We start from the raw sequence: 23,416 nt of genomic DNA on the forward strand, positions 1-23,416 counted from the left end.
CTCCCTCTATACTTCCTTTTGGATAAACAGACATATTAGGCAAGCATTTTGGAGCTTTCACCTAAATAACTACAGGTGGTGAGAGAAGCTGCACAATATAATTGACCTTTCAGTATATTGTTGCACACACACCATCTATTTAGCAAATGCCCTTGTTATCAACAGCAGCCTTTTAAACTCACCTGAGCTAACAGGTATGTGAGCTGGTTACTCTGCTGCGCTTAAAATTTCTTTTTTGGTTTGCTACAATGCCTTTTCTGAAACGTTGTCTCCCTCTGCTGGAACACTGACTTCTTTCATTTAATGCCTGCAGACTATAAAAGAGAAACCAACCCAAAAAGTTTGGTTGATTAGTCTGTGGCATTCTTTTAAACTGTTGCTTATGGCGGTCTCTGTGAGCTTCTCAGTGACATTCAGCCATCCAGGTATCCCGCCTGCAGTAGACGGAATGTGGCAATGGAACGCTGGCTGCGCGTGTCATAATAGGCTCTGAGCCTTTATATACCTGCGCACAGCAGCAGCCACCTTCAGTCTGCTGCTGGACAGCCAGCAGCAGCAGCAGCAGGAGAGGTAATTAATCAGCAACCCTCCTGCTAAGGGTAGACAGCTGCTCGTTCCACCCCCCCCCCGCCTTAATTGGTTCTCCTCCCTTCCAACGGTGTTGAGGCGGGTGGGAACAGCCGGGGGTTGAGGGTACTGTGCTAAAAGAGGTGGAGTTATGCAGATCTAAAACGCGTGGATTGCAGCAGCAGCAAGCCGAAAAGTGCAGGCATGTGAGGGATCTAGAGGTTGACAGCATGTCTTCTTAACGGGAGTCCAGGTGGCCATCTCCACAAATGGACTTTTCAGAATCCTTGGGTGGCACCGTAGTCGGAAACCAATTCTGGTTATCGCTTCTCGGCCTTTTGGCTAAGATCAAGTGTAGTATCTGTTCTTATCAGTTTAATATCTGATACGTCCCCTATCTGGGGACCATATATTAAATGGATTTTTAGAACAGGGAGATGGAAAAAGAGCTTGCTCTGTCCACTCCACGCATTGACCTGGTATTGCAGTATCTCCAGGACCGGTGCACCCCTTCTTTAATGCAGTTTCTAAAATCAGAAAGAATTGAATTCAATGCTTTTTGTTCATTTTGCTTGTTTGTCGGATTTTGGGATGGACTCTTTGGCTTTGCTTTTCTTCTCCTCATTGGATTTTTCATGTTAAAAGTTGCAGAAGCCAGATGACAAGCTCATTTTGGTTCAACTTCAGCAACTGTGCATTGCATTGCCATGTAATGTAATGTAATGCAATGCTATCTATCTAGCTCTCCCTCTATACTTCCTTTTGGATAAACAGACATATTAGGCAAGCATTTTGGAGCTTTCACCTAAATAACTACAGGTGGTGAGATAAGCTGCACAATATAATTGACCTTTCAGTATATTGTTGCACACACACCATCTATTTAGCAAATGCCCTTGTTATCAACAGCAGCCTTTTAAACTCACCTGAGCTAACAGGTATGTGAGCTGGTTACTCTGCTGCGCTTAAAATTTCTTTTTTGGTTTGCTACAATGCCTTTTCTGAAACGTTGTCTCCCTATGCTGGAACACTGACTTCTTTCATTTAATGCCTGCAGACTATAAAAGAGAAACCAACCCAAAAAGTTTGGTTGATTAGTCTGTGGCATTCTTTTAAACTGTTGCTTATGGCGGTCTCTGTGAGCTTCTCAGTGACATTCAGCCATCCAGGTATCCCGCCTGCAGTAGACGGAATGTGGCAATGGAACGCTGGCTGCGCGTGTCATAATAGGCTCTGAGCCTTTATATACCTGCGCACAGCAGCAGCCACCTTCAGTCTGCTGCTGGACAGCCAGCAGCAGCAGCAGCAGGAGAGGTAATTAATCAGCAACCCTCCTGCTAAGGGTAGACAGCTGCTCGTTCCACCCCCCCCCCCCCCGCCTTAATTGGTTCTCCTCCCTTCCAACGGTGTTGAGGCGGGTGGGAACAGCCGGGGGTTGAGGGTACTGTGCTAAAAGAGGTGGAGTTATGCAGATCTAAAACGCGTGGATTGCAGCAGCAGCAAGCCGAAAAGTGCAGGCATGTGAGGGATCTAGAGGTTGACAGCATGTCTTCTTAACGGGAGTCCAGGTGGCCATCTCCACAAATGGACTTTTCAGAATCCTTGGGTGGCACCGTAGTCGGAAACCAATTCTGGTTATCGCTTCTCGGCCTTTTGGCTAAGATCAAGTGTAGTATCTGTTCTTATCAGTTTAATATCTGATACGTCCCCTATCTGGGGACCATATATTAAATGGATTTTTAGAACAGGGAGATGGAAAAAGAGCTTGCTCTGTCCACTCCACGCATTGACCTGGTATTGCAGTATCTCCAGGACCGGTGCACCCCTTCTTTAATGCAGTTTCTAAAATCAGAAAGAATTGAATTCAATGCTTTTTGTTCATTTTGCTTGTTTGTCGGATTTTGGGATGGACTCTTTGGCTTTGCTTTTCTTCTCCTCATTGGATTTTTCATGTTAAAAGTTGCAGAAGCCAGATGACAAGCTCATTTTGGTTCAACTTCAGCAACTGTGCATTGCATTGCCATGTAATGTAATGTAATGCAATGCTATCTATCTAGCTCTCCCTCTATACTTCCTTTTGGATAAACAGACATATTAGGCAAGCATTTTGGAGCTTTCACCTAAATAACTACAGGTGGTGAGAGAAGCTGCACAATATAATTGACCTTTCGGTATATTGTTGCACACACACCATCTATTTAGCAAATGCCCTTGTTATCAACAGCAGCCTTTTAAACTCACCTGAGCTAACAGGTATGTGAGCTGGTTACTCTGCTGCGCTTAAAATTTCTTTTTTGGTTTGCTACAATGCCTTTTCTGAAACGTTGTCTCCCTCTGCTGGAACACTGACTTCTTTCATTTAATGCCTGCAGACTATAAAAGAGAAACCAACCCAAAAAGTTTGGTTGATTAGTCTGTGGCATTCTTTTAAACTGTTGCTTATGGCGGTCTCTGTGAGCTTCTCAGTGACATTCAGCCATCCAGGTATCCCGCCTGCAGTAGACGGAATGTGGCAATGGAACGCTGGCTGCGCGTGTCATAATAGGCTCTGAGCCTTTATATACCTGCGCACAGCAGCAGCCACCTTCAGTCTGCTGCTGGACAGCCAGCAGCAGCAGCAGCAGGAGAGGTAATTAATCAGCAACCCTCCTGCTAAGGGTAGACAGCTGCTCGTTCCACCCCCCCCCCCCCCCCGCCTTAATTGGTTCTCCTCCCTTCCAACGGTGTTGAGGCGGGTGGGAACAGCCGGGGGTTGAGGGTACTGTGCTAAAAGAGGTGGAGTTATGCAGATCTAAAACGCGTGGATTGCAGCAGCAGCAAGCCGAAAAGTGCAGGCATGTGAGGGATCTAGAGGTTGACAGCATGTCTTCTTAACGGGAGTCCAGGTGGCCATCTCCACAAATGGACTTTTCAGAATCCTTGGGTGGCACCGTAGTCGGAAACCAATTCTGGTTATCGCTTCTCGGCCTTTTGGCTAAGATCAAGTGTAGTATCTGTTCTTATCAGTTTAATATCTGATACGTCCCCTATCTGGGGACCATATATTAAATGGATTTTTAGAACAGGGAGATGGAAAAAGAGCTTGCTCTGTCCACTCCACGCATTGACCTGGTATTGCAGTATCTCCAGGACCGGTGCACCCCTTCTTTAATGCAGTTTCTAAAATCAGAAAGAATTGAATTCAATGCTTTTTGTTCATTTTGCTTGTTTGTCGGATTTTGGGATGGACTCTTTGGCTTTGCTTTTCTTCTCCTCATTGGATTTTTCATGTTAAAAGTTGCAGAAGCCAGATGACAAGCTCATTTTGGTTCAACTTCAGCAACTGTGCATTGCATTGCCATGTAATGTAATGTAATGCAATGCTATCTATCTAGCTCTCCCTCTATACTTCCTTTTGGATAAACAGACATATTAGGCAAGCATTTTGGAGCTTTCACCTAAATAACTACAGGTGGTGAGATAAGCTGCACAATATAATTGACCTTTCAGTATATTGCTGCACACACACCATCTATTTAGCAAATGCCCTTGTTATCAACAGCAGCCTTTTAAACTCACCTGAGCTAACAGGTATGTGAGCTGGTTACTCTGCTGCGCTTAAAATTTCTTTTTTGGTTTGCTACAATGCCTTTTCTGAAACGTTGTCTCCCTATGCTGGAACACTGACTTCTTTCATTTAATGCCTGCAGACTATAAAAGAGAAACCAACCCAAAAAGTTTGGTTGATTAGTCTGTGGCATTCTTTTAAACTGTTGCTTATGGCGGTCTCTGTGAGCTTCTCAGTGACATTCAGCCATCCAGGTATCCCGCCTGCAGTAGACGGAATGTGGCAATGGAACGCTGGCTGCGCGTGTCATAATAGGCTCTGAGCCTTTATATACCTGCGCACAGCAGCAGCCACCTTCAGTCTGCTGCTGGACAGCCAGCAGCAGCAGCAGCAGGAGAGGTAATTAATCAGCAACCCTCCTGCTAAGGGTAGACAGCTGCTCGTTCCACCCCCCCCCCCCCGCCTTAATTGGTTCTCCTCCCTTCCAACGGTGTTGAGGCGGGTGGGAACAGCCGGGGGTTGAGGGTACTGTGCTAAAAGAGGTGGAGTTATGCAGATCTAAAACGCGTGGATTGCAGCAGCAGCAAGCCGAAAAGTGCAGGCATGTGAGGGATCTAGAGGTTGACAGCATGTCTTCTTAACGGGAGTCCAGGTGGCCATCTCCACAAATGGACTTTTCAGAATCCTTGGGTGGCACCGTAGTCGGAAACCAATTCTGGTTATCGCTTCTCGGCCTTTTGGCTAAGATCAAGTGTAGTATCTGTTCTTATCAGTTTAATATCTGATACGTCCCCTATCTGGGGACCATATATTAAATGGATTTTTAGAACAGGGAGATGGAAAAAGAGCTTGCTCTGTCCACTCCACGCATTGACCTGGTATTGCAGTATCTCCAGGACCGGTGCACCCCTTCTTTAATGCAGTTTCTAAAATCAGAAAGAATTGAATTCAATGCTTTTTGTTCATTTTGCTTGTTTGTCCGATTTTGGGATGGACTCTTTGGCTTTGCTTTTCTTCTCCTCATTGGATTTTTCATGTTAAAAGTTGCAGAAGCCAGATGACAAGCTCATTTTGGTTCAACTTCAGCAACTGTGCATTGCATTGCCATGTAATGTAATGTAATGCAATGCTATCTATCTAGCTCTCCCTCTATACTTCCTTTTGGATAAACAGACATATTAGGCAAGCATTTTGGAGCTTTCACCTAAATAACTACAGGTGGTGAGATAAGCTGCACAATATAATTGACCTTTCAGTATATTGTTGCACACACACCATCTATTTAGCAAATGCCCTTGTTATCAACAGCAGCCTTTTAAACTCACCTGAGCTAACAGGTATGTGAGCTGGTTACTCTGCTGCGCTTAAAATTTCTTTTTTGGTTTGCTACAATGCCTTTTCTGAAACGTTGTCTCCCTCTGCTGGAACACTGACTTCTTTCATTTAATGCCTGCAGACTATAAAAGAGAAACCAACCCAAAAAGTTTGGTTGATTAGTCTGTGGCATTCTTTTAAACTGTTGCTTATGGCGGTCTCTGTGAGCTTCTCAGTGACATTCAGCCATCCAGGTATCCCGCCTGCAGTAGACGGAATGTGGCAATGGAACGCTGGCTGCGCGTGTCATAATAGGCTCTGAGCCTTTATATACCTGCGCACAGCAGCAGCCACCTTCAGTCTGCTGCTGGACAGCCAGCAGCAGCAGCAGCAGGAGAGGTAATTAATCAGCAACCCTCCTGCTAAGGGTAGACAGCTGCTCGTTCCACCCCCCCCCCGCCTTAATTGGTTCTCCTCCCTTCCAACGGTGTTGAGGCGGGTGGGAACAGCCGGGGGTTGAGGGTACTGTGCTAAAAGAGGTGGAGTTATGCAGATCTAAAACGCGTGGATTGCAGCAGCAGCAAGCCGAAAAGTGCAGGCATGTGAGGGATCTAGAGGTTGACAGCATGTCTTCTTAACGGGAGTCCAGGTGGCCATCTCCACAAATGGACTTTTCAGAATCCTTGGGTGGCACCGTAGTCGGAAACCAATTCTGGTTATCGCTTCTCGGCCTTTTGGCTAAGATCAAGTGTAGTATCTGTTCTTATCAGTTTAATATCTGATACGTCCCCTATCTGGGGACCATATATTAAATGGATTTTTAGAACAGGGAGATGGAAAAAGAGCTTGCTCTGTCCACTCCACGCATTGACCTGGTATTGCAGTATCTCCAGGACCGGTGCACCCCTTCTTTAATGCAGTTTCTAAAATCAGAAAGAATTGAATTCAATGCTTTTTGTTCATTTTGCTTGTTTGTCGGATTTTGGGATGGACTCTTTGGCTTTGCTTTTCTTCTCCTCATTGGATTTTTCATGTTAAAAGTTGCAGAAGCCAGATGACAAGCTCATTTTGGTTCAACTTCAGCAACTGTGCATTGCATTGCCATGTAATGTAATGTAATGCAATGCTATCTATCTAGCTCTCCCTCTATACTTCCTTTTGGATAAACAGACATATTAGGCAAGCATTTTGGAGCTTTCACCTAAATAACTACAGGTGGTGAGATAAGCTGCACAATATAATTGACCTTTCAGTATATTGTTGCACACACACCATCTATTTAGCAAATGCCCTTGTTATCAACAGCAGCCTTTTAAACTCACCTGAGCTAACAGGTATGTGAGCTGGTTACTCTGCTGCGCTTAAAATTTCTTTTTTGGTTTGCTACAATGCCTTTTCTGAAACGTTGTCTCCCTCTGCTGGAACACTGACTTCTTTCATTTAATGCCTGCAGACTATAAAAGAGAAACCAACCCCAAAAGTTTGGTTGATTAGTCTGTGGCATTCTTTTAAACTGTTGCTTATGGCGGTCTCTGTGAGCTTCTCAGTGACATTCAGCCATCCAGGTATCCCGCCTGCAGTAGACGGAATGTGGCAATGGAACGCTGGCTGCGCGTGTCATAATAGGCTCTGAGCCTTTATATACCTGCGCACAGCAGCAGCCACCTTCAGTCTGCTGCTGGACAGCCAGCAGCAGCAGCAGCAGGAGAGGTAATTAATCAGCAACCCTCCTGCTAAGGGTAGACAGCTGCTCGTTCCACCCCCCCCCGCCTTAATTGGTTCTCCTCCCTTCCAACGGTGTTGAGGCGCGTGGGAACAGCCGGGGGTTGAGGGTACTGTGCTAAAAGAGGTGGAGTTATGCAGATCTAAAACGCGTGGATTGCAGCAGCAGCAAGCCGAAAAGTGCAGGCATGTGAGGGATCTAGAGGTTGACAGCATGTCTTCTTAACGGGAGTCCAGGTGGCCATCTCCACAAATGGACTTTTCAGAATCCTTGGGTGGCACCGTAGTCGGAAACCAATTCTGGTTATCGCTTCTCGGCCTTTTGGCTAAGATCAAGTGTAGTATCTGTTCTTATCAGTTTAATATCTGATACGTCCCCTATCTGGGGACCATATATTAAATGGATTTTTAGAACAGGGAGATGGAAAAAGAGCTTGCTCTGTCCACTCCACGCATTGACCTGGTATTGCAGTATCTCCAGGACCGGTGCACCCCTTCTTTAATGCAGTTTCTAAAATCAGAAAGAATTGAATTCAATGCTTTTTGTTCATTTTGCTTGTTTGTCCGATTTTGGGATGGACTCTTTGGCTTTGCTTTTCTTCTCCTCATTGGATTTTTCATGTTAAAAGTTGCAGAAGCCAGATGACAAGCTCATTTTGGTTCAACTTCAGCAACTGTGCATTGCATTGCCATGTAATGTAATGTAATGCAATGCTATCTATCTAGCTCTCCCTCTATACTTCCTTTTGGATAAACAGACATATTAGGCAAGCATTTTGGAGCTTTCACCTAAATAACTACAGGTGGTGAGATAAGCTGCACAATATAATTGACCTTTCAGTATATTGTTGCACACACACCATCTATTTAGCAAATGCCCTTGTTATCAACAGCAGCCTTTTAAACTCACCTGAGCTAACAGGTATGTGAGCTGGTTACTCTGCTGCGCTTAAAATTTCTTTTTTGGTTTGCTACAATGCCTTTTCTGAAACGTTGTCTCCCTCTGCTGGAACACTGACTTCTTTCATTTAATGCCTGCAGACTATAAAAGAGAAACCAACCCAAAAAGTTTGGTTGATTAGTCTGTGGCATTCTTTTAAACTGTTGCTTATGGCGGTCTCTGTGAGCTTCTCAGTGACATTCAGCCATCCAGGTATCCCGCCTGCAGTAGACGGAATGTGGCAATGGAACGCTGGCTGCGCGTGTCATAATAGGCTCTGAGCCTTTATATACCTGCGCACAGCAGCAGCCACCTTCAGTCTGCTGCTGGACAGCCAGCAGCAGCAGCAGCAGGAGAGGTAATTAATCAGCAACCCTCCTGCTAAGGGTAGACAGCTGCTCGTTCCACCCCCCCCCCCCGCCTTAATTGGTTCTCCTCCCTTCCAACGGTGTTGAGGCGGGTGGGAACAGCCGGGGGTTGAGGGTACTGTGCTAAAAGAGGTGGAGTTATGCAGATCTAAAACGCGTGGATTGCAGCAGCAGCAAGCCGAAAAGTGCAGGCATGTGAGGGATCTAGAGGTTGACAGCATGTCTTCTTAACGGGAGTCCAGGTGGCCATCTCCACAAATGGACTTTTCAGAATCCTTGGGTGGCACCGTAGTCGGAAACCAATTCTGGTTATCGCTTCTCGGCCTTTTGGCTAAGATCAAGTGTAGTATCTGTTCTTATCAGTTTAATATCTGATACGTCCCCTATCTGGGGACCATATATTAAATGGATTTTTAGAACAGGGAGATGGAAAAAGAGCTTGCTCTGTCCACTCCACGCGTTGACCTGGTATTGCAGTATCTCCAGGACCGGTGCACCCCTTCTTTAATGCAGTTTCTAAAATCAGAAAGAATTGAATTCAATGCTTTTTGTTCATTTTGCTTGTTTGTCGGATTTTGGGATGGACTCTTTGGCTTTGCTTTTCTTCTCCTCATTGGATTTTTCATGTTAAAAGTTGCAGAAGCCAGATGACAAGCTCATTTTGGTTCAACTTCAGCAACTGTGCATTGCATTGCCATGTAATGTAATGTAATGCAATGCTATCTATCTAGCTCTCCCTCTATACTTCCTTTTGGATAAACAGACATATTAGGCAAGCATTTTGGAGCTTTCACCTAAATAACTACAGGTGGTGAGATAAGCTGCACAATATAATTGACTTTTCAGTATATTGTTGCACACACACCATCTATTTAGCAAATGCCCTTGTTATCAACAGCAGCCTTTTAAACTCACCTGAGCTAACAGGAATGTGAGCTGGTTACTCTGCTGCGCTTAAAATTTCTTTTTTGGTTTGCTACAATGCCTTTTCTGAAACGTTGTCTCCCTCTGCTGGAACACTGACTTCTTTCATTTAATGCCTGCAGACTATAAAAGAGAAACCAACCCAAAAAGTTTGGTTGATTAGTCTGTGGCATTCTTTTAAACTGTTGCTTATGGCGGTCTCTGTGAGCTTCTCAGTGACATTCAGCCATCCAGGTATCCCGCCTGCAGTAGACGGAATGTGGCAATGGAACGCTGGCTGCGCGTGTCATAATAGGCTCTGAGCCTTTATATACCTGCGCACAGCAGCAGCCACCTTCAGTCTGCTGCTGGACAGCCAGCAGCAGCAGCAGCAGGAGAGGTAATTAATCAGCAACCCTCCTGCTAAGGGTAGACAGCTGCTCGTTCCACCCCCCCCCCCCGCCTTAATTGGTTCTCCTCCCTTCCAACGGTGTTGAGGCGGGTGGGAACAGCCGGGGGTTGAGGGTACTGTGCTAAAAGAGGTGGAGTTATGCAGATCTAAAACGCGTGGATTGCAGCAGCAGCAAGCCGAAAAGTGCAGGCATGTGAGGGATCTAGAGGTTGACAGCATGTCTTCTTAACGGGAGTCCAGGTGGCCATCTCCACAAATGGACTTTTCAGAATCCTTGGGTGGCACCGTAGTCGGAAACCAATTCTGGTTATCGCTTCTCGGCCTTTTGGCTAAGATCAAGTGTAGTATCTGTTCTTATCAGTTTAATATCTGATACGTCCCCTATCTGGGGACCATATATTAAATGGATTTTTAGAACAGGGAGATGGAAAAAGAGCTTGCTCTGTCCACTCCACGCATTGACCTGGTATTGCAGTATCTCCAGGACCGGTGCACCCCTTCTTTAATGCAGTTTCTAAAATCAGAAAGAATTGAATTCAATGCTTTTTGTTCATTTTGCTTGTTTGTCGGATTTTGGGATGGACTCTTTGGCTTTGCTTTTCTTCTCCTCATTGGATTTTTCATGTTAAAAGTTGCAGAAGCCAGATGACAAGCTCATTTTGGTTCAACTTCAGCAACTGTGCATTGCATTGCCATGTAATGTAATGTAATGCAATGCTATCTATCTAGCTCTCCCTCTATACTTCCTTTTGGATAAACAGACATATTAGGCAAGCATTTTGGAGCTTTCACCTAAATAACTACAGGTGGTGAGATAAGCTGCACAATATAATTGACCTTTCAGTATATTGTTGCACACACACCATCTATTTAGCAAATGCCCTTGTTATCAACAGCAGCCTTTTAAACTCACCTGAGCTAACAGGTATGTGAGCTGGTTACTCTGCTGCGCTTAAAATTTCTTTTTTGGTTTGCTACAATGCCTTTTCTGAAACGTTGTCTCCCTCTGCTGGAACACTGACTTCTTTCATTTAATGCCTGCAGACTATAAAAGAGAAACCAACCCAAAAAGTTTGGTTGATTAGTCTGTGGCATTCTTTTAAACTGTTGCTTATGGCGGTCTCTGTGAGCTTCTCAGTGACATTCAGCCATCCAGGTATCCCGCCTGCAGTAGACGGAATGTGGCAATGGAACGCTGGCTGCGCGTGTCATAATAGGCTCTGAGCCTTTATATACCTGCGCACAGCAGCAGCCACCTTCAGTCTGCTGCTGGACAGCCAGCAGCAGCAGCAGCAGGAGAGGTAATTAATCAGCAACCCTCCTGCTAAGGGTAGACAGCTGCTCGTTCCACCCCCCCCCCGCCTTAATTGGTTCTCCTCCCTTCCAACGGTGTTGAGGCGGGTGGGAACAGCCGGGGGTTGAGGGTACTGTGCTAAAAGAGGTGGAGTTATGCAGATCTAAAACGCGTGGATTGCAGCAGCAGCAAGCCGAAAAGTGCAGGCATGTGAGGGATCTAGAGGTTGACAGCATGTCTTCTTAACGGGAGTCCAGGTGGCCATCTCCACAAATGGACTTTTCAGAATCCTTGGGTGGCACCGTAGTCGGAAACCAATTCTGGTTATCGCTTCTCGGCCTTTTTGCTAAGATCAAGTGTAGTATCTGTTCTTATCAGTTTAATATCTGATACGTCCCCTATCTGGGGACCATATATTAAATGGATTTTTAGAACAGGGAGATGGAAAAAGAGCTTGCTCTGTCCACTCCACGCATTGACCTGGTATTGCAGTATCTCCAGGACCGGTGCACCCCTTCTTTAATGCAGTTTCTAAAATCAGAAAGAATTGAATTCAATGCTTTTTGTTCATTTTGCTTGTTTGTCCGATTTTGGGATGGACTCTTTGGCTTTGCTTTTCTTCTCCTCATTGGATTTTTCATGTTAAAAGTTGCAGAAGCCAGATGACAAGCTCATTTTGGTTCAACTTCAGCAACTGTGCATTGCATTGCCATGTAATGTAATGTAATGCAATGCTATCTATCTAGCTCTCCCTCTATACTTCCTTTTGGATAAACAGACATATTAGGCAAGCATTTTGGAGCTTTCACCTAAATAACTACAGGTGGTGAGATAAGCTGCACAATATAATTGACCTTTCAGTATATTGTTGCACACACACCATCTATTTAGCAAATGCCCTTGTTATCAACAGCAGCCTTTTAAACTTACCTGAGCTAACAGGTATGTGAGCTGGTTACTCTGCTGCGCTTAAAATTTCTTTTTTGGTTTGCTACAATGCCTTTTCTGAAACGATGTCTCCCTCTGCTGGAACACTGACTTCTTTCATTTAATGCCTGCAGACTATAAAAGAGAAACCAACCCAAAAAGTTTGGTTGATTAGTCTGTGGCATTCTTTTAAACTGTTGCTTATGGCGGTCTCTGTGAGCTTCTCAGTGACATTCAGCCATCCAGGTATCCCGCCTGCAGTAGACGGAATGTGGCAATGGAACGCTGGCTGCGCATGTCATAATAGGCTCTGAGCCTTTATATACCTGCGCACAGCAGCAGCCACCTTCAGTCTGCTGCTGGACAGCCAGCAGCAGCAGCAGCAGGAGAGGTAATTAATCAGCAACCCTCCTGCTAAGGATAGACAGCTGCTCGTTCCACCCCCCCCCCCCGCCTTAATTGGTTCTCCTCCCTTCCAACGGTGTTGAGGCGGGTGGGAACAGCCGGGGGTTGAGGGTACTGTGCTAAAAGAGGTGGAGTTATGCAGATCTAAAACGCGTGGATTGCAGCAGCAGCAAGCCGAAAAGTGCAGGCATGTGAGGGATCTAGAGGTTGACAGCATGTCTTCTTAACGGGAGTCAAGGTGGCCATCTCCACAAATGGACTTTTCAGAATCCTTGGGTGGCACCGTAGTCGGAAACCAATTCTGGTTATCGCTTCTCGGCCTTTTGGCTAAGATCAAGTGTAGTATCTGTTCTTATCAGTTTAATATCTGATACGTCCCCTATCTGGGGACCATATATTAAATGGATTTTTAGAACAGGGAGATGGAAAAAGAGCTTGCTCTGTCCACTCCACGCATTGACCTGGTATTGCAGTATCTCCAGGACCGGTGCACCCCTTCTTTAATGCAGTTTCTAAAATCAGAAAGAATTGAATTCAATGCTTTTTGTTCATTTTGCTTGTTTGTCGGATTTTGGGATGGACTCTTTGGCTTTGCTTTTCTTCTCCTCATTGGATTTTTCATGTTAAAAGTTGCAGAAGCCAGATGACAAGCTCATTTTGGTTCAACTTCAGCAACTGTGCATTGCATTGCCATGTAATGTAATGTAATGCAATGCTATCTATCTAGCTCTCCCACTATACTTCCTTTTGGATAAACAGACATATTAGGCAAGCATTTTGGAGCTTTCACCTAAATAACTACAGGTGGTGAGATAAGCTGCACAATATAATTGACCTTTCAGTATATTGTTGCACACACACCATCTATTTAGCAAATGCCCTTGTTATCAACAGCAGCCTTTTAAACTCACCTGAGCTAACAGGTATGTGAGCTGGTTACTCTGCTGCGCTTAAAATTTCTTTTTTGGTTTGCTACAATGCCTTTTCTGAAACGTTGTCTCCCTCTGCTGGAACACTGACTTCTTTCATTTAATGCCTGCAGACTATAAAAGAGAAACCAACCCAAAAAGTTTGGTTGATTAGTCTGTGGCATTCTTTTAAACTGTTGCTTATGGCGGTCTCTGTGAGCTTCTCAGTGACATTCAGCCATCCAGGTATCCCGCCTGCAGTAGACGGAATGTGCCAATGGAACGCTGGCTGCGCGTGTCATAATAGGCTCTGAGCCTTTATATACCTGCGCACAGCAGCAGCCACCTTCAGTCTGCTGCTGGACAGCCAGCAGCAGCAGCAGCAGGAGAGGTAATTAATCAGCAACCCTCCTGCTAAGGGTAGACAGCTGCTCGTTCCACCCCCCCCCCCGCCTTAATTGGTTTTCCTCCCTTCCAACGGTGTTGAGGCGGGTGGGAACAGCCGGGGGTTGAGGGTACTGTGCTAAAAGAGGTGGAGTTATGCAGATCTAAAACGCGTGGATTGCAGCAGCAGCAAGCCGAAAAGTGCAGGCATGTGAGGGATCTAGAGGTTGACAGCATGTCTTCTTAACGGGAGTCCAGGTGGCCATCTCCACAAATGGACTTTTCAGAATCCTTGGGTGGCACCGTAGTCGGAAACCAATTCTGGTTATCGCTTCTCGGCCTTTTGGCTAAGATCAAGTGTAGTATCTGTTCTTATCAGTTTAATATCTGATACGTCCCCTATCTGGGGACCATATATTAAATGGATTTTTAGAACAGGGAGATGGAAAAAGAGCTTGCTCTGTCCACTCCACGCATTGACCTGGTATTGCAGTATCTCCAGGACCGGTGCACCCCTTCTTTAATGCAGTTTCTAAAATCAGAAAGAATTGAATTCAATGCTTTTTGTTCATTTTGCTTGTTTGTCGGATTTTGGGATGGACTCTTTGGCTTTGCTTTTCTTCTCCTCATTGGATTTTTCATGTTAAAAGTTGCAGAAGCCAGATGACAAGCTCATTTTGGTTCAACTTCAGCAACTGTGCATTGCATTGCCATGTAATGTAATGTAATGCAATGCTATCTATCTAGCTCTCCCTCTATACTTCCTTTTGGATAAACAGACATATTAGGCAAGCATTTTGGAGCTTTCACCTAAATAACTACAGGTGGTGAGATAAGCTGCACAATATAATTGACCTTTCAGTATATTGTTGCACACACACCATCTATTTAGCAAATGCCCTTGTTATCAACAGCAGCCTTTTAAACTCACCTGAGCTAACAGGTATGTGAGCTGGTTACTCTGCTGCGCTTAAAATTTCTTTTTTGGTTTGCTACAATGCCTTTTCTGAAACGTTGTCTCCCTCTGCTGGAACACTGACTTCTTTCATTTAATGCCTGCAGACTATAAAAGAGAAACCAACCCAAAAAGTTTGGTTGATTAGTCTGTGGCATTCTTTTAAACTGTTGCTTATGGCGGTCTCTGTGAGCTTCTCAGTGACATTCAGCCATCCAGGTATCCCGCCTGCAGTAGACGGAATGTGGCAATGGAACGCTGGCTGCGCGTGTCATAATAGGCTCTGAGCCTTTATATACCTGCGCACAGCAGCAGCCACCTTCAGTCTGCTGCTGGACAGCCAGCAGCAGCAGCAGCAGGAGAGGTAATTAATCAGCAACCCTCCTGCTAAGGGTAGACAGCTGCTCGTTCCACCCCCCCCCCGCCTTAATTGGTTCTCCTCCCTTCCAACGGTGTTGAGGCGGGTGGGAACAGCCGGGGGTTGAGGGTACTGTGCTAAAAGAGGTGGAGTTATGCAGATCTAAAACGCGTGGATTGCAGCAGCAGCAAGCCGAAAAGTGCAGGCATGTGAGGGATCTAGAGGTTGACAGCATGTCTTCTTAACGGGAGTCCAGGTGGCCATCTCCACAAATGGACTTTTCAGAATCCTTGGGTGGCACCGTAGTCGGAAACCAATTCTGGTTATCGCTTCTCGGCCTTTTGGCTAAGATCAAGTGTAGTATCTGTTCTTATCAGTTTAATATCTGATACGTCCCCTATCTGGGGACCATATATTAAATGGATTTTTAGAACAGGGAGATGGAAAAAGAGCTTGCTCTGTCCACTCCACGCATTGACCTGGTATTGCAGTATCTCCAGGACCGGTGCACCCCTTCTTTAATGCAGTTTCTAAAATCAGAAAGAATTGAATTCAATGCTTTTTGTTCATTTTGCTTGTTTGTCGGATTTTGGGATGGACTCTTTGGCTTTGCTTTTCTTCTCCTCATTGGATTTTTCATGTTAAAAGTTGCAGAAGCCAGATGACAAGCTCATTTTGGTTCAACTTCAGCAACTGTGCATTGCATTGCCATGTAATGTAATGTAATGCAATGCTATCTATCTAGCTCTCCCTCTATACTTCCTTTTGGATAAACAGACATATTAGGCAAGCATTTTGGAGCTTTCACCTAAATAACTACAGGTGGTGAGATAAGCTGCACAATATAATTGACCTTTCAGTATATTGTTGCACACACACCATCTATTTAGCAAATGCCCTTGTTATCAACAGCAGCCTTTTAAACTCACCTGAGCTAACAGGTATGTGAGCTGGTTACTCTGCTGCGCTTAAAATTTCTTTTTTGGTTTGCTACAATGCCTTTTCTGAAACGTTGTCTCCCTCTGCTGGAACACTGACTTCTTTCATTTAATGCCTGCAGACTATAAAAGAGAAACCAACCCAAAAAGTTTGGTTGATTAGTCTGTGGCATTCTTTTAAACTGTTGCTTATGGCGGTCTCTGTGAGCTTCTCAGTGACATTCAGCCATCCAGGTATCCCGCCTGCAGTAGACGGAATGTGGCAATGGAACGCTGGCTGCGCGTGTCATAATAGGCTCTGAGCCTTTATATACCTGCGCACAGCAGCAGCCACCTTCAGTCTGCTGCTGGACAGCCAGCAGCAGCAGCAGGAGAGGTAATTAATCAGCAACCCTCCTGCTAAGGGTAGACAGCTGCTCGTTCCACCCCCCCCCCCCGCCTTAATTGGTTCTCCTCCCTTCCAACGGTGTTGAGGCGGGTGGGAACAGCCGGGGGTTGAGGGTACTGTGCTAAAAGAGGTGGAGTTATGCAGATCTAAAACGCGTGGATTGCAGCAGCAGCAAGCCGAAAAGTGCAGGCATGTGAGGGATCTAGAGGTTGACAGCATGTCTTCTTAACGGGAGTCCAGGTGGCCATCTCCACAAATGGACTTTTCAGAATCCTTGGGTGGCACCGTAGTCGGAAACCAATTCTGGTTATCGCTTCTCGGCCTTTTGGCTAAGATCAAGTGTAGTATCTGTTCTTATCAGTTTAATATCTGATACGTCCCCTAACTGGGGACCATATATTAAATGGATTTTTAGAACAGGGAGATGGAAAAAGAGCTTGCTCTGTCCACTCCACGCATTGACCTGGTATTGCAGTATCTCCAGGACCGGTGCACCCCTTCTTTAATGCAGTTTCTAAAATCAGAAAGAATTGAATTCAATGCTTTTTGTTCATTTTGCTTGTTTGTCGGATTTTGGGATGGACTCTTTGGCTTTGCTTTTCTTCTCCTCATTGGATTTTTCATGTTAAAAGTTGCAGAAGCCAGATGACAAGCTCATTTTGGTTCAACTTCAGCAACTGTGCATTGCATTGCCATGTAATATAATGTAATGCAATGCTATCTATCTAGCTCTCCCTCTATACTTCCTTTTGGATAAACAGACATATTAGGCAAGCATTTTGGAGCTTTCACCTAAATAACTACAGGTGGTGAGATAAGCTGCACAATATAATTGACCTTTCAGTATATTGTTGCACACACACCATCTATTTAGCAAATGCCCTTGTTATCAACAGCAGCCTTTTAAACTCACCTGAGCTAACAGGTATGTGAGCTGGTTACTCTGCTGCGCTTAAAATTTCTTTTTTGGTTTGCTACAATGCCTTTTCTGAAACGTTGTCTCCCTCTGCTGGAACACTGACTTCTTTCATTTAATGCCTGCAGACTATAAAAGAGAAACCAACCCAAAAAGTTTGGTTGATTAGTCTGTGGCATTCTTTTAAACTGTTGCTTATGGCGGTCTCTGTGAGCTTCTCAGTGACATTCAGCCATCCAGGTATCCCGCCTGCAGTAGACGGAATGTGGCAATGGAACGCTGGCTGCGCGTGTCATAATAGGCTCTGAGCCTTTATATACCTGCGCACAGCAGCAGCCACCTTCAGTCTGCTGCTGGACAGCCAGCAGCAGCAGCTGCAGGAGAGGTAATTAATCAGCAACCCTCCTGCTAAGGGTAGACAGCTGCTCGTTCCACCCCCCCCCCCGCCTTAATTGGTTCTCCTCCCTTCCAACGGTGTTGAGGCGGGTGGGAACAGCCGGGGGTTGAGGGTACTGTGCTAAAAGGGGTGGAGTTATGCAGATCTAAAACGCGTGGATTGCAGCAGCAGCAAGCCGAAAAGTGCAGGCATGTGAGGGATCTAGAGGTTGACAGCATGTCTTCTTAACGGGAGTCCAGGTGGCCATCTCCACAAATGGACTTTTCAGAATCCTTGGGTGGCACCGTAGTCGGAAACCAATTCTGGTTATCGCTTCTCGGCCTTTTGGCTAAGATCAAGTGTAGTATCTGTTCTTATCAGTTTAATATCTGATACGTCCCCTATCTGGGGACCATATATTAAATGGATTTTTAGAACAGGGAGATGGAAAAAGAGCTTGCTCTGTCCACTCCACGCATTGACCTGGTATTGCAGTATCTCCAGGACCGGTGCACCCCTTCTTTAATGCAGTTTCTAAAATCAGAAAGAATTGAATTCAATGCTTTTTGTTCATTTTGCTTGTTTGTCGGATTTTGGGATGGACTCTTTGGCTTTGCTTTTCTTCTCCTCATTGGATTTTTCATGTTAAAAGTTGCAGAAGCCAGATGACAAGCTCATTTTGGTTCAACTTCAGCAACTGTGCATTGCATTGCCATGTAATGTAATGTAATGCAATGCTGTCTATCTAGCTCTCCCTCTATACTTCCTTTTGGATAAACAGACATATTAGGCAAGCATTTTGGAGCTTTCACCTAAATAACTACAGGTGGTGAGATAAGCTGCACAATATAATTGACCTTTCAGTATATTGTTGCACACACACCATCTATTTAGCAAATGCCCTTGTTATCAACAGCAGCCTTTTAAACTCACCTGAGCTAACAGGTATGTGAGCTGGTTACTCTGCTGCGCTTAAAATTTCTTTTTTGGTTTGCTACAATGCCTTTTCTGAAACGTTGTCTCCCTCTGCTGGAACACTGACTTCTTTCATTTAATGCCTGCAGACTATAAAAGAGAAACCAACCCAAAAAGTTTGGTTGATTAGTCTGTGGCATTCTTTTAAACTGTTGCTTATGGCGGTCTCTGTGAGCTTCTCAGTGACATTCAGCCATCCAGGTATCCCGCCTGCAGTAGACGGAATGTGGCAATGGAACGCTGGCTGCGCGTGTCATAATAGGCTCTGAGCCTTTATATACCTGCGCACAGCAGCAGCCACCTTCAGTCTGCTGCTGGACAGCCAGCAGCAGCAGCAGCAGGAGAGGTAATTAATCAGCAACCCTCCTGCTAAGGGTAGACAGCTGCTCGTTCCACCCCCCCCCCCCGCCTTAATTGGTTCTCCTCCCTTCCAACGGTGTTGAGGCGGGTGGGAACAGCCGGGGGTTGAGGGTACTGTGCTAAAAGAGGTGGAGTTATGCAGATCTAAAACGCGTGGATTGCAGCAGCAGCAAGCCGAAAAGTGCAGGCATGTGAGGGATCTAGAGGTTGACAGCATGTCTTCTTAACGGGAGTCCAGGAGGCCATCTCCACAAATGGACTTTTCAGAATCCTTGGGTGGCACCGTAGTCGGAAACCAATTCTGGTTATCGCTTCTCGGCCTTTTGGCTAAGATCAAGTGTAGTATCTGTTCTTATCAGTTTAATATCTGATACGTCCCCTATCTGGGGACCATATATTAAATGGATTTTTAGAACAGGGAGATGGAAAAAGAGCTTGCTCTGTCCACTCCACGCATTGACCTGGTATTGCAGTATCTCCAGGACCGGTGCACCCCTTCTTTAATGCAGTTTCTAAAATCAGAAAGAATTGAATTCAATGCTTTTTGTTCATTTTGCTTGTTTGTCGGATTTTGGGATGGACTCTTTGGCTTTGCTTTTCTTCTCCTCATTGGATTTTTCATGTTAAAAGTTGCAGAAGCCAGATGACAAGCTCATTTTGGTTCAACTTCAGCAACTGTGCATTGCATTGCCATGTAATGTAATGTAATGCAATGCTATCTATCTAGCTCTCCCTCTATACTTCCTTTTGGATAAACAGACATATTAGGCAAGCATTTTGGAGCTTTCACCTAAATAACTACAGGTGGTGAGATAAGCTGCACAATATAATTGACCTTTCAGTATATTGTTGCACACACACCATCTATTTAGCAAATGCCCTTGTTATCAACAGCAGCCTTTTAAACTCACCTGAGCTAACAGGTATGTGAGCTGGTTACTCTGCTGCGCTTAAAATTTCTTTTTTGGTTTGCTACAATGCCTTTTCTGAAACGTTGTCTCCCTCTGCTGGAACACTGACTTCTTTCATTTAATGCCTGCAGACTATAAAAGAGAAACCAACCCAAAAAGTTTGGTTGATTAGTCTGTGGCATTCTTTTAAACTGTTGCTTATGGCGGTCTCTGTGAGCTTCTCAGTGACATTCAGCCATCCAGGTATCCCGCCTGCAGTAGACGGAATGTGGCAATGGAACGCTGGCTGCGCGTGTCATAATAGGCTCTGAGCCTTTATATACCTGCGCACAGCAGCAGCCACCTTCAGTCTGCTGCTGGACAGCCAGCAGCAGCAGCAGGAGAGGTAATTAATCAGCAACCCTCCTGCTAAGGGTAGACAGCTGCTCGTTCCACCCCCCCCCCCCCCGCCTTAATTGGTTCTCCTCCCTTCCAACGGTGTTGAGGCGGGTGGGAACAGCCGGGGGTTGAGGGTACTGTGCTAAAAGAGGTGGAGTTATGCAGATCTAAAACGCGTGGATTGCAGCAGCAGCAAGCCGAAAAGTGCAGGCATGTGAGGGATCTAGAGGTTGACAGCATGTCTTCTTAACGGGAGTCCAGGTGGCCATCTCCACAAATGGACTTTTCAGAATCCTTGGGTGGCACCGTAGTCGGAAACCAATTCTGGTTATCGCTTCTCGGCCTTTTGGCTAAGATCAAGTGTAGTATCTGTTCTTATCAGTTTAATATCTGATACGTCCCCTAACTGGGGACCATATATTAAATGGATTTTTAGAACAGGGAGATGGAAAAAGAGCTTGCTCTGTCCACTCCACGCATTGACCTGGTATTGCAGTATCTCCAGGACCGGTGCACCCCTTCTTTAATGCAGTTTCTAAAATCAGAAAGAATTGAATTCAATGCTTTTTGTTCATTTTGCTTGTTTGTCGGATTTTGGGATGGACTCTTTGGCTTTGCTTTTCTTCTCCTCATTGGATTTTTCATGTTAAAAGTTGCAGAAGCCAGATGACAAGCTCATTTTGGTTCAACTTCAGCAACTGTGCATTGCATTGCCATGTAATATAATGTAATGCAATGCTATCTATCTAGCTCTCCCTCTATACTTCCTTTTGGATAAACAGACATATTAGGCAAGCATTTTGGAGCTTTCACCTAAATAACTACAGGTGGTGAGATAAGCTGCACAATATAATTGACCTTTCAGTATATTGTTGCACACACACCATCTATTTAGCAAATGCCCTTGTTATCAACAGCAGCCTTTTAAACTCACCTGAGCTAACAGGTATGTGAGCTGGTTACTCTGCTGCGCTTAAAATTTCTTTTTTGGTTTGCTACAATGCCTTTTCTGAAACGTTGTCTCCCTCTGCTGGAACACTGACTTCTTTCATTTAATGCCTGCAGACTATAAAAGAGAAACCAACCCAAAAAGTTTGGTTGATTAGTCTGTGGCATTCTTTTAAACTGTTGCTTATGGCGGTCTCTGTGAGCTTCTCAGTGACATTCAGCCATCCAGGTATCCCGCCTGCAGTAGACGGAATGTGGCAATGGAACGCTGGCTGCGCGTGTCATAATAGGCTCTGAGCCTTTATATACCTGCGCACAGCAGCAGCCACCTTCAGTCTGCTGCTGGACAGCCAGCAGCAGCAGCTGCAGGAGAGGTAATTAATCAGCAACCCTCCTGCTAAGGGTAGACAGCTGCTCGTTCCACCCCCCCCCCCGCCTTAATTGGTTCTCCTCCCTTCCAACGGTGTTGAGGCGGGTGGGAACAGCCGGGGGTTGAGGGTACTGTGCTAAAAGGGGTGGAGTTATGCAGATCTAAAACGCGTGGATTGCAGCAGCAGCAAGCCGAAAAGTGCAGGCATGTGAGGGATCTAGAGGTTGACAGCATGTCTTCTTAACGGGAGTCCAGGTGGCCATCTCCACAAATGGACTTTTCAGAATCCTTGGGTGGCACCGTAGTCGGAAACCAATTCTGGTTATCGCTTCTCGGCCTTTTGGCTAAGATCAAGTGTAGTATCTGTTCTTATCAGTTTAATATCTGATACGTCCCCTATCTGGGGACCATATATTAAATGGATTTTTAGAACAGGGAGATGGAAAAAGAGCTTGCTCTGTCCACTCCACGCATTGACCTGGTATTGCAGTATCTCCAGGACCGGTGCACCCCTTCTTTAATGCAGTTTCTAAAATCAGAAAGAATTGAATTCAATGCTTTTTGTTCATTTTGCTTGTTTGTCGGATTTTGGGATGGACTCTTTGGCTTTGCTTTTCTTCTCCTCATTGGATTTTTCATGTTAAAAGTTGCAGAAGCCAGATGACAAGCTCATTTTGGTTCAACTTCAGCAACTGTGCATTGCATTGCCATGTAATGTAATGTAATGCAATGCTGTCTATCTAGCTCTCCCTCTATACTTCCTTTTGGATAAACAGACATATTAGGCAAACATTTTGGAGCTTTCACCTAAATAACTACAGGTGGTGAGATAAGCTGCACAATATAATTGACCTTTCAGTATATTGTTGCACACACACCATCTATTTAGCAAATGCCCTTGTTATCAACAGCAGCCTTTTAAACTCACCTGAGCTAACAGGTATGTGAGCTGGTTACTCTGCTGCGCTTAAAATTTCTTTTTTGGTTTGCTACAATGCCTTTTCTGAAACGTTGTCTCCCTCTGCTGGAACACTGACTTCTTTCATTTAATGCCTGCAGACTATAAAAGAGAAACCAACCCAAAAAGTTTGGTTGATTAGTCTGTGGCATTCTTTTAAACTGTTGCTTATGGCGGTCTCTGTGAGCTTCTCAGTGACATTCAGCCATCCAGGTATCCCGCCTGCAGTAGACGGAATGTGGCAATGGAACGCTGGCTGCGCGTGTCATAATAGGCTCTGAGCCTTTATATACCTGCGCACAGCAGCAGCCACCTTCAGTCTGCTGCTGGACAGCCAGCAGCAGCAGCAGCAGGAGAGGTAATTAATCAGCAACCCTCCTGCTAAGGGTAGACAGCTGCTCGTTCCACCCCCCCCCCCGCCTTAATTGGTTCTCCTCCCTTCCAACGGTGTTGAGGCGGGTGGGAACAGCCGGGGGTTGAGGGTACTGTGCTAAAAGAGGTGGAGTTATGCAGATCTAAAACGCGTGGATTGCAGCAGCAGCAAGCCGAAAAGTGCAGGCATGTGAGGGATCTAGAGGTTGACAGCATGTCTTCTTAACGGGAGTCCAGGAGGCCATCTCCACAAATGGACTTTTCAGAATCCTTGGGTGGCACCGTAGTCGGAAACCAATTCTGGTTATCGCTTCTCGGCCTTTTGGCTAAGATCAAGTGTAGTATCTGTTCTTATCAGTTTAATATCTGATACGTCCCCTATCTGGGGACCATATATTAAATGGATTTTTAGAACAGGGAGATGGAAAAAGAGCTTGCTCTGTCCACTCCACGCATTGACCTGGTATTGCAGTATCTCCAGGACCGGTGCACCCCTTCTTTAATGCAGTTTCTAAAATCAGA

The 23,416-nt window shown here is 45.3% G+C and overlaps 18 non-coding genes across 18 annotated transcripts; all 18 read left to right on the top strand.

Moving 5' to 3' along the window:
- The first annotated feature begins 889 nt into the window (after positions 1-889).
- On the top strand, positions 890-1,080 carry LOC141201116 (U2 spliceosomal RNA). Its single transcript, XR_012272688.1, has one exon. It is a non-coding gene; the product is annotated as a U2 spliceosomal RNA (small nuclear RNA).
- A 1,124-nt stretch (positions 1,081-2,204) lies between these two features.
- Positions 2,205-2,395, top strand: LOC141201117 (U2 spliceosomal RNA). The gene has a single exon (XR_012272689.1). It is a non-coding gene; the product is annotated as a U2 spliceosomal RNA (small nuclear RNA).
- Positions 2,396-3,521: 1,126 nt separating this feature from the next.
- On the top strand, positions 3,522-3,712 carry LOC141201118 (U2 spliceosomal RNA). The gene has a single exon (XR_012272690.1). It is a non-coding gene; the product is annotated as a U2 spliceosomal RNA (small nuclear RNA).
- Positions 3,713-4,835: 1,123 nt separating this feature from the next.
- Positions 4,836-5,026, top strand: LOC141201119 (U2 spliceosomal RNA). The gene has a single exon (XR_012272691.1). It is a non-coding gene; the product is annotated as a U2 spliceosomal RNA (small nuclear RNA).
- A 1,120-nt stretch (positions 5,027-6,146) lies between these two features.
- LOC141201122 (U2 spliceosomal RNA) lies at positions 6,147-6,337 on the top strand. Its single transcript, XR_012272693.1, has one exon. It is a non-coding gene; the product is annotated as a U2 spliceosomal RNA (small nuclear RNA).
- Positions 6,338-7,456: 1,119 nt separating this feature from the next.
- Positions 7,457-7,647, top strand: LOC141201123 (U2 spliceosomal RNA). Its single transcript, XR_012272694.1, has one exon. It is a non-coding gene; the product is annotated as a U2 spliceosomal RNA (small nuclear RNA).
- A 1,122-nt stretch (positions 7,648-8,769) lies between these two features.
- On the top strand, positions 8,770-8,960 carry LOC141200372 (U2 spliceosomal RNA). The gene has a single exon (XR_012272094.1). It is a non-coding gene; the product is annotated as a U2 spliceosomal RNA (small nuclear RNA).
- Positions 8,961-10,082: 1,122 nt separating this feature from the next.
- On the top strand, positions 10,083-10,273 carry LOC141201124 (U2 spliceosomal RNA). Its single transcript, XR_012272695.1, has one exon. It is a non-coding gene; the product is annotated as a U2 spliceosomal RNA (small nuclear RNA).
- A 1,120-nt stretch (positions 10,274-11,393) lies between these two features.
- LOC141200678 (U2 spliceosomal RNA) lies at positions 11,394-11,584 on the top strand. The gene has a single exon (XR_012272391.1). It is a non-coding gene; the product is annotated as a U2 spliceosomal RNA (small nuclear RNA).
- Positions 11,585-12,706: 1,122 nt separating this feature from the next.
- Positions 12,707-12,897, top strand: LOC141201125 (U2 spliceosomal RNA). The gene has a single exon (XR_012272696.1). It is a non-coding gene; the product is annotated as a U2 spliceosomal RNA (small nuclear RNA).
- A 1,121-nt stretch (positions 12,898-14,018) lies between these two features.
- On the top strand, positions 14,019-14,209 carry LOC141201126 (U2 spliceosomal RNA). Its single transcript, XR_012272697.1, has one exon. It is a non-coding gene; the product is annotated as a U2 spliceosomal RNA (small nuclear RNA).
- Positions 14,210-15,329: 1,120 nt separating this feature from the next.
- Positions 15,330-15,520, top strand: LOC141201127 (U2 spliceosomal RNA). The gene has a single exon (XR_012272698.1). It is a non-coding gene; the product is annotated as a U2 spliceosomal RNA (small nuclear RNA).
- A 1,119-nt stretch (positions 15,521-16,639) lies between these two features.
- Positions 16,640-16,830, top strand: LOC141200250 (U2 spliceosomal RNA). Its single transcript, XR_012271975.1, has one exon. It is a non-coding gene; the product is annotated as a U2 spliceosomal RNA (small nuclear RNA).
- Positions 16,831-17,951: 1,121 nt separating this feature from the next.
- On the top strand, positions 17,952-18,142 carry LOC141201128 (U2 spliceosomal RNA). Its single transcript, XR_012272699.1, has one exon. It is a non-coding gene; the product is annotated as a U2 spliceosomal RNA (small nuclear RNA).
- Positions 18,143-19,264: 1,122 nt separating this feature from the next.
- Positions 19,265-19,455, top strand: LOC141201129 (U2 spliceosomal RNA). The gene has a single exon (XR_012272700.1). It is a non-coding gene; the product is annotated as a U2 spliceosomal RNA (small nuclear RNA).
- A 1,121-nt stretch (positions 19,456-20,576) lies between these two features.
- Positions 20,577-20,767, top strand: LOC141200251 (U2 spliceosomal RNA). Its single transcript, XR_012271976.1, has one exon. It is a non-coding gene; the product is annotated as a U2 spliceosomal RNA (small nuclear RNA).
- Positions 20,768-21,888: 1,121 nt separating this feature from the next.
- On the top strand, positions 21,889-22,079 carry LOC141201130 (U2 spliceosomal RNA). Its single transcript, XR_012272701.1, has one exon. It is a non-coding gene; the product is annotated as a U2 spliceosomal RNA (small nuclear RNA).
- Positions 22,080-23,200: 1,121 nt separating this feature from the next.
- Positions 23,201-23,391, top strand: LOC141201131 (U2 spliceosomal RNA). Its single transcript, XR_012272702.1, has one exon. It is a non-coding gene; the product is annotated as a U2 spliceosomal RNA (small nuclear RNA).
- The last annotated feature ends 25 nt before the right edge of the window (positions 23,392-23,416 follow it).

The sequence above is a fragment of the Phyllobates terribilis genome, unplaced genomic scaffold, assembly GCF_046119375.1.
Source record: "Phyllobates terribilis strain yellow unplaced genomic scaffold, ASM4611937v1 Scaffold_108__1_contigs__length_5656254, whole genome shotgun sequence".
In the NCBI taxonomy this organism is placed as follows: Eukaryota; Metazoa; Chordata; class Amphibia; order Anura; family Dendrobatidae; genus Phyllobates; species Phyllobates terribilis.